The sequence below is a fragment of the Bison bison genome, unplaced genomic scaffold (genome assembly GCF_000754665.1).
Source record: "Bison bison bison isolate TAMUID 2011002044 unplaced genomic scaffold, Bison_UMD1.0 scf7180017864524, whole genome shotgun sequence".
In the NCBI taxonomy this organism is placed as follows: domain Eukaryota; kingdom Metazoa; phylum Chordata; class Mammalia; order Artiodactyla; family Bovidae; genus Bison; species Bison bison.
The window spans coordinates 3,840,218-3,849,673 of record NW_011495075.1 but is presented as its reverse complement, the minus strand read 5'-3'; the positions used below and the strand labels follow the sequence as shown (position 1 = coordinate 3,849,673).

General features: G+C 42.6%; 1 pseudogene; it reads left to right on the top strand.

Moving 5' to 3' along the window:
* Positions 1-6,855: 6,855 nt before the first annotated feature.
* On the top strand, positions 6,856-8,004 carry LOC104981842 (annotated as a pseudogene).
* Positions 8,005-9,456: the final 1,452 nt, after the last annotated feature.

Below are 9,456 nucleotides of genomic sequence, written 5' to 3'. Positions count from 1 at the left end.
ACAATCTCCTAAAACTGAACCAGGAAGAAGTGGAATATATGAACTGGCCAACTACAATTTCTGGAATTGAATCAGTAATTTAAAAAGTTTCAACAAACGAAAATCCAGGACTAGATGGCTTCACAGGGAATTTCTACCGTATATTTAGAGAACACCTAACACCTATCCTTCTGCAAATCTTTCAAAAAATTGCAGAGGAAGGAGCACTTCCATTCTGTGAGGCCACCAGTAAGTACCCTGATACCAAAACCGAAAGGGATCACGTAAAAAGAAGAAAATTACAGACCCATATCACTGATGAATATAGATGCCAAAATCATTAACACAGTATTAGCAACAGACTCCAACAACACATTAGATCATCATACACCATGATCAAATGGGATTTACTAAGTAGGATTTATCTCAGGGATGCCAGGAGTTTTCAATATGCACAAATCTGTGTGATACACACATTAACAAACTGAAGAATAAAAACCATATGATCTGCTCAATAGATGAAAGTTTTTGACAAAATTCAACACCTATATATAATGAAACTTTTTTCACTCTCTTTCACCCTTATCAAGAGGTTCTTAAACTTGACATTGGCTTAAAACTCAGCATTCAAAAAATGAAGATCATGGCATCCAGTCCTATCACTTCATGGTAAACAGATGGGGAAAAAAGTGGAAACGGTGACAGATTTTACTTTATTGGGCCCCCAGACCACTGCAGATGGTGACTGCAGCCGTGAAGTTAAAAGACACTTGCTCCTTGGAAGAAAAGCTGTGACAAATACTCTGGCCACCTGATGTGAAGAGCTGACTGCAAGAGGATCCAACCAGTCCATCCTAAAGGAGATCAGTCCTGAATAGTCATTGAAAGGACTGATGCTGAAGCTGAAACTCCAATACTTTGGCCACCTGATCAGAGAGCTGACTCATTGGAAAAGACCCTGATGCTGGGAGGGATTGGGGGCAGGAAGAGAAGGGGACAGCAGAGGATGAGATGGTTGGATGGATCGCCGACTCAATGGACATGAGTTTGAGCAAACTCAGCAAGATGGTGAAGGACAGGGAAGCCTGGCATGTTGCAGTCCATGGGGTCACAAAGAGTCAGACATGACTTAGGGACGAAAAACAACAACATAATAGAAACTCCCCAGAAACATATGAAAAACCTATCACTACCTGATATGTAATGGTGAAAAGCTGAAGCGTTTCCTCTAGGATCAGGAACAAGACAAGGATGTCAACTCGTGCCACTTTTATCTAACACAGTCCTAGCCATGGAAATCAGAGAAAAAAACGAAATGAATTGAAACTGGAAAAGGAGTAGAACTGTGCAGGTTTGCAAAGGATATGATTCTACACATAAAAGTCCTCAGGATGCTACCAGGAAACTGCAAAAGTGCGTCAGGGAATCCGGCAGATCTGCAGGATACAAAACCAACACACAGAGATCTCGCACTTTTGTACACAAACAATGCAAGAGGAAAAAGAGAAATTAAAACAATCCTATTTACCATCACAACTAAAAGAAAAGAAAAGCCATATACAAGTCCACAGTTACCATCATCCTCTGGTGAAAAGCTGGAAGAATTTTCTCTAGGATGCTGAACAACAGGATCACGAATGTGCCCCTTCTCACCCTTGTATATCATGTAGATCTGGAAGTCCTCGCCACAGTAACAGAAGAGAAAAAAATCCACATTGCACAGGAAGAAGCAACCTTGCCATTGCTTGCAGACGACATGATGCCCTGAATCTCTAAAGAGGCGAACAATAAGCTGTTAGAACTCATCCCTGAATTCAGTGGGGGCTTCCCTGGTGCCCCAGGGTAAAGAATCTGTTTGCCTACACAGGAGATGTGGGTTCGATCCTTGGGTCAGAAGATCCCCTGGAGAAGGAAATGACTACCCACCCCAGTATTCTTACCTGGAAAACCCCATGGACAGAGGAGCCTGGCGGTCTACAGTCCACAGGGTTGCAAAGAGTTGGACTAAAGAGTTAGTGACTGAACAGCAACATGAATTGAGTAAACTAGGAGGATACAAAATTACTACTGAGAAATCTGCTGCATTTCCACACACTAATAATGAGAGAGCCGAAGGAGAAACTCAGGAAATGATCCCATTTACCACTGCATCAAACAGAAGAAAATATTTTAGGAAGAAACCTCCTTGAGGAGGCAGAAGTCCTCTACTCTGAAAACTATAAGATGCTGATGAAAGAAATCAAAGCCCACACACAGATGGAAAGAATGACTTGTTCTTGGAGGTAAAGAATCAACATTAAAAAAAAAACAAAAACCAACATTGTTGAAATGCCCACAATACTCAGAGCACTCTACAGGTTCAATGCAATCCCTATCAAATGACCAGTGGCATTTTTCACAGAACTAGAATATAAAAAATTTAAATTTGTATGGAAACATAAAAGACCCTGAATAACCAAAACAATCTTTGGAAAGAAGAATGGAGCTGGAGAAATCACGGTCCCTGTCTTCAGACTAGACTACCAGCATACAGTATTCAAAACCACGATGGTGTGATCACTCACTTTTAGCCAGACAGCCTGGAGTGTGAAGTCAAGTGAGCCTTAGGAAGCATCATTATGAACAAAGCTAGTGGAGGTGATGAAATTACAGCTGAACTATTTCAAATCCTAATCGATGATGCTGTTAAAGTGCTGGATTCAATATGCCAGCAAATTTGGAAAACTCAGCAGTGGCCACAGGACTGGAAAAGATAAGTTTTCATTCCAATCCCAAAGAAAGGCAATGCCAAAGAATGCTCGAACTACCACACAATTGTGATCATTTCGCTTGGTAGAAACGCAGTGCTCAGAATCCTTCAAGCTCAAACTACTGCACAATTGCACTCATCTCACACGCTAGTGAAGTGATGCTCAAAATTCTCCAAGCCAGGCTTCAACAGTATGTGAACCGAGAACTTCCAGATGTTCAAGCTGGATGTAGAAAAGGTAGAGGAACCAGAGATCAAATTGCCAACATCCACTGGATCACAGAAAAAGCAGGGGAATTCCAGAAAAACTTCTGCTTCATTGACTACATAAAAGCTTTTGTGTGGATCACAACAAACTGTGGAATATTCTTAAAGAGACAGGAATACCAGACCACCTGACCTGCCTCCTGAAAAACCTGTATTTAGGCCAAGAAGCAACAGTTAGAACTGGACATGGAACCATGGACTGGTTCAAAATTGGAAAAGGAGTACGACAATCCTCTGTATTTTCACCCTGCTTATTTAACTTATACGCAGAGTGAATCATGAGAAATGCCGGGCTAGATGAAGCACAAGCTGGAATCAAGATTGCTGAGAAAAATAGCAATAACCTCAGATATGCAGATGACACCACCCTAATGGCAGAAAGTGAAGAGGAACCAAAGAGCCTCTTGATGAAAGTGAAAGAGGAGAGTGAAAGTGAAAGTCACTGAGTCGTGTCCAGCTGTTTGCAACCTCATGAAATAGTCCATGGGATTCTCCAGGCCAGAATACTGGAGTGGGTAGTCACTGGCTTCTCCAGGGGATCTTCCCAACCCAGGGATCAAATCTAGGTCTCCTGCATTGCAGGCAGATTCTTCACCAGCTGAACCACCAGGGAAGCATCTAGAGAAGAGATTGGTGGTTGGCAGGGAGAAGGGAAGCAGAGGAGAGTTAGACTGGGAGTTTGGGGTTGGCAGATTCAAAGTATCAATACACAATGTGGATTAAAACACAAGGTCCCGGAGAAAAGGGAACCCTCCTACACTGTTGCTGGAAGTGTAAATTGGTATAGCTACTATGAGATGTTACCGCTCAGCTGTAGCCCCCCAGGTTCCTCTGTCCATGGGATTCTCCAGGCAAGAATACTGGAGTGGGTTGCCAGTCCCTTCTCCGGGGGATCTTTCTGGCCCAAGGATTGTACCTGTGTCTCCCACATTGAGGGCAGACGCTTCACCATCTGAGCCACCAGGGAAGCCCTAGCATATGATTTATCTAGCATGTGACTCAGCAATTCCACTTCCAGGCCTATATCCAGAGAAATACATGGTTTGAAACGATACACACACCCCAATGTTCACTGCAGAACTCAATAGCCAGGACATGGAAGCAATCTAAATGCCATCAAGAGAAACGGACAAAAATACAGTACATATTATTACTAGGCCATAGAAAAGAATAAAGTGATGCCATTTGCAGCAGCACAGATAGGCCTAGAGATGGTCACACTGAGGGGAGTAATTCAGGCAGAGAAGGATAGCATATGACGTTGCTTATTTGTGGAATCGAAAACAGTGGTGAACTTATTTACAGAAACGTATTTAAATGAACTTATTTACAAAATAGCAGTCTCAAACGTGGTTACCAGGGACAGTGGGTGGCAAAGAGGAATAGATGGGGAGTTTGGGACAGACACATACACACTGCTATATTTACAATAAAGAAGGACCTACTGTATCACACAGGGACCTCTGCTCAATATTTGGTAATAACCTAAATGGGAAAGAACTTGAAAAAAATAGATACATGTATATATATAATTGACTCACTCTGCTGTATACCTGCACTAACATATTGTTACTCAATTATACTCAAAACTTAAAGATTTTAAGATTTAAATTAAAAATTAACTTTTAGAAAGGAACAAGGTCTTATTGTATGCCAGATGGAACTATATTCAATATTCTGTAATTAAAAGACTCTGAAGCTGGGAGGGATTGGGGGCAGGAGGAGAAGGGGACGACAGAGGATGAGATGGCTGGATGGCATCACCGACTTGATGGACGTGAGTCTGAGTGAACTCCGGGAGTTGGTGATGGACAGGGAGACCTGGCATGCTGCGATTCATGGGGTCGCAAAGAGTCGGACACGACTGAGCGACTGAACTATAATGAAAAAAAATTAAAATGAATGCATAGATAATAGATCATAATGGACAGAGCTGAAATAAATTGAGCCTTTAAAAAACACACAAAGAATATATCAGTGAAACTGAAAGCTCATTCTTTGGAAAGATAAAAATTAATAAACCTTAGCCAGACTCCTCACAAAACAAAAAGCAGAGGCCCCGAATCAACAAAGGTAGAAATGTAAAGAAGAACTTACAGCTGACATCGCAGAGATGCCAAGGACCCGAAGAGAATACTGAGAGCAGTTATTTGCCAATAAAACGGACAATCTAGGGGAACGGACAGATTTTCACAAAGCACAACCTCCCAAGACTGAATCAGGAAGACCTAGAAAATATGAGCTGACCAATTACTGTTCCTGAAACTGAATCAGGAATTTAAAAGCACCCCACGAACACAAGTCCAGGACCAGATGACCTCACAGGGGAATTCTACCAAATATTTAGAGAAGAGTTAACGCCTGTCCTTCTGCAACTTTTCCAAAAAACTGAAGAGGATGGAACACTTCTGAACTCGTTCTGTGAGGCCACCATCACTCTGGTACCAAAAATCAGACAAAGAAACCACACACGAAAAACAAAATTTTAGGCCCATATCACTGGTGAACACAGTTGCCAAACCCCTCAACACAACACTAGCAAACCAAATCAACAATGCAATAAAAGGATTATATACCACAATCAAGTAGGCTTCATTCCAGGGATGCAAGGATTTTTCAATATCGGTAAATCAGTGCGATACCCCATATTGACCAATTGAATAAAAACCATATAATCCTTTCACCAGAGGCAGGAAAAGCTTTAGATACAATTTGACATCCATGTATAAAAAAAAAAAATGTCTCCAGAAAGTGCTGGGACTTCCCTTGCTGGTCCAGTGGTTGAGTGGTTTCCCAGGTAGCGCTAGTGGTAAAGAACCTGCCTGACAATGCAGAAGATGCAAGAGACATGGATTCGATCCCTGAGTTGGAAAGATTCCCCTGGACGAGGGCATGACAACCCACTCCAGTATTGTTGCCGGGACACACATCAGGGGATTCACTGAAAATGCATTTGGTTGAGAATCTGCCAGCTAATGCAGGGGACATGGGTTTCCAGATCCCTGGTCTAGAAAGATCCCATATACAGCAGAGCAACTAAGCCCGAGCATCACAACTGCTGAGCCTGCACTCTAGAGCCTGTGAGCCCCAACCGCTGAGTCTGCGTGCACCAAGAGCTGAAGCCCACACACCACACCACTGAGCCCGCAGGCCTGGAGCCGGAGCTCCGACATGAGGGAAGCCTCTGAAATGAGAAGCCTGCACGCTGCAACCAAGAGTAGCCCCCGCTCATGGCAACTAGAGGAAGCCTGCATAGCAATGAATATCCAGCGCAGCCAGAATACAGTATTTTAAAAAAATCTCCAGAGAGTGGGGACATAGAAGGAACATACCTTAGAGTAATAAAGGCCGTTTATGACAAACCCACGGCTAACATCACACGCAGCAGTGAAAGGCTGAAGGCGTTTCCTGTAAGATTGTGAACAAAATGAGGGAACCCACATTGCCACCTTGAGGCAACGTATTTTGGAAATCTTAGCAGTAGCAATCAGAGCAGCAATCAGGAAAGAAAATCAAATCTGGAAAAGAAGTAAAACCATCACTGTTTGCAGATAACATGGTTCTACACGTAGGAATTTCTAACGATGCTACCAGAAAGCTGCGAGGACTCCTCAATGAACTTGGTAATGTTGCAGGACACCAAATTCATGCAGAGCCATCTGCTGTATGGCTATACACTAACAACAAAAGAACGGAAAGAAAAAACTTAGCGAGCAATCCCATTTACCACTGCATTAAAAAGACGAAAACTTCCTAGGACTAAACCTACCTGAGGAAGCCACGGGGGAGGCTCCGCCCACGCCAGCCTGGCGGTAGGCCAGGGGGTTAAGACGCTGGCCAGGCTGCGCGGATGTCAAGCCATGAATGGCCCAGGCTTGGGTCCTCGCCCACGGGCACAAATGTCCCGCCTCGTCTCTTCGGCACGACCCATCACCCCCACAGCAAGTCTCTGAGTGATGAGGAAAACTTGAAACTGTTCGGGAAGTACCACAACAGCCACACTTTCAAGTAAGTGAGGTGAAGTGGAAGTCGCTCAGTGTGTCCGACTCTGTGTGACCCCGTGCAAGAGTCCGTGGAATTCTCCAGGCCAAAATACTGGAGTGAATAGCCGTTTCCTTCTCCAAGGGGTCTTCCCAACCCAGGGATTGAACCCAGGTCTCCTGCTTTCATGTATTCCTGCAAAGGTGTATTCTTTACCAGCTGAGCCACCAGGAAGACCTTTCAAGTAAAGGTGGAACAATCAAATGATCTCATCATATATTTCCTGTAAGCCAGAAAGACATGAGACAGAAAACAGTAACAAATACACTGGTTTCTATCTATCCACTTTAGACTTCCTTTGTATGTCTTAAAATATGAAAATGATTCTGTGTATTATTTTCCTTCATTTTACTTTATTAAAAGAGTTACCAAGATATAGGCTAATGTTTAGCAAATATTGACTGAAAGCCCACATTCCTAAGAAAATTATCTTTCAATTAAAGATGACAGAAGTCCCTGGCTTGAGCCTTCTCTGACGCTGTTACTCTGTGAGTGTAAAACCTGCTCATAGGGTGTTTTCTTCTATTCACCCAAACTGTCGCACTGCAATACTTGCTAGAGGACCTGTCTACATAATTCCATCTTTCTTTGATAAATTGTCACCAGCAGAACGGGTGAGGGGGAGAATTTCACCGAGCTTTACCAGTACAAAGTGTTACTCGTGGAAGCTAAGCTCAGTGATAACCTTCTGCTTCATTACCTATAAAGTTGTGCTGACAGTACCTGGAGAAATTGGTCCTGTTACAGGAATGGTCCTGAATTTGACTGACCTCCAAGAGTATACGGAAGAGGCAATTATGAAGAATCTGGGTCTGGACGTGCCGTATTTTGCAGACATTGTAAGCACAACAGAAAATGTAGACATTTATACCTGGGAAAACCTCCAGAAATTTCTTCCTGTGGGAGTTCTTGATAAAATAAAAGTGTGTGAAAGCAACAATAATATTGTAGTCTACAAGGGAAAGTAGCTCTTAGAGGTTAATCCTGCAGAAGGATTTCATTTCTACCCATAGTTGAGGAAGACCTTTATGCCCTGGAATAATTAAGAAGCCCTAACATGACCACTCACCTCTACACTGTGTTCTGAAATCACTGAGTGAGACCGGTTCTAAAATCGGTAACGTATTCTGAGTACCCTTTAAAGAGTCCTTCATCTATTGATTAAAATCATTTAAGCAAAATGTTTTGGTGTAGAGTCATTTGAAAGCAAAAGAAATCTGCTTTTGTTTTTCCATTATCTCATTTCTAGTATTCATTTTTTTTCTTGGTATAATGTAAATGGAAAAAATGTTTATAAGACTTACAGTAGGTGAACCTTATAAAAAATAAAATACTGGTGACCACGAAGTCTGGGAACACAGACAATGCAGTGTTTCTTACTAGACTGGGCTCCCTTGACCACCTCTTGGATATGCTAAAGGTGCAAATCATTCAGGGAAAATTAGACACACAAATCATACGAGACAATGCGCTGTAAATGGAGGCACAGGGACCAGTGGGAGGGCTGTCTTAGTGTGCATTGTTCATTGCACATTTGCTGATTGAGTTATGAACTGCTAGTGAGGCATGCTGAATATATCATGGAAGATCAGTAAACTGCTTATGTATATTTGTCTATATTTTCATACTTTATGGCTACCTAAATCATTTAAACTCAGAAGACTGAAGAATAATCACCTGTATTAAACCCGGTCAAAATAATCAGCATGAAAAGGATATATTATCCTGTAAAGCATCTCTTTACAAGGTAAGAGAAACCCAAGTAAGACAGTAGGTGTTGCAAGAGGGCATCAGAGGGCAGACACACTGAAACCATACTCACAGAAAACTAGTCAATCAAATCACACTAGGACCACAGCCTTGTCTAACTCAATGAAACTAAGCCATGCCTGTGGGGCTGTCCAAGACGGGCGAGTCATGGTGGAGAGGTCTGACAGAATGTGGTCCACTGGAGAAGGGAATGGCAAAACACTTCAGTATTCTTGCCTTGAGAACCCCATGAACAGTATGAAAAGGCAAAATGATAGGATACTGAAAGAGGAACTCCCCAGGTCAGTAGGTGCCCAATATGCTACTGGAGATCAGTGGAGAAATAACTCCAGAAAGAATGAAGGGATGGAGCCAAAGCAACAAGAATACCCAGCTGTGGATGTGACTGGTGACAGAAGCAAGACCCGATGCTATAAAGAGCAATATTGCATAGGAACCTGGAATGTCAGGTCCATGAATCAAGGTAAACTGGAAGTGATCAAACAAGAGATGGCAAGAGTGAACATCGACATTCTAGGAATCAATGACCTGAAATGGACAGGAATGGGTGAATTTAACTCAGATGACCATTATATCTACTACTGTGGGCAGGAATCCCTCAGAAGAAATGGAGTAGCCATCATGGTCAACAAAAGAGTTCAAAATGCAGC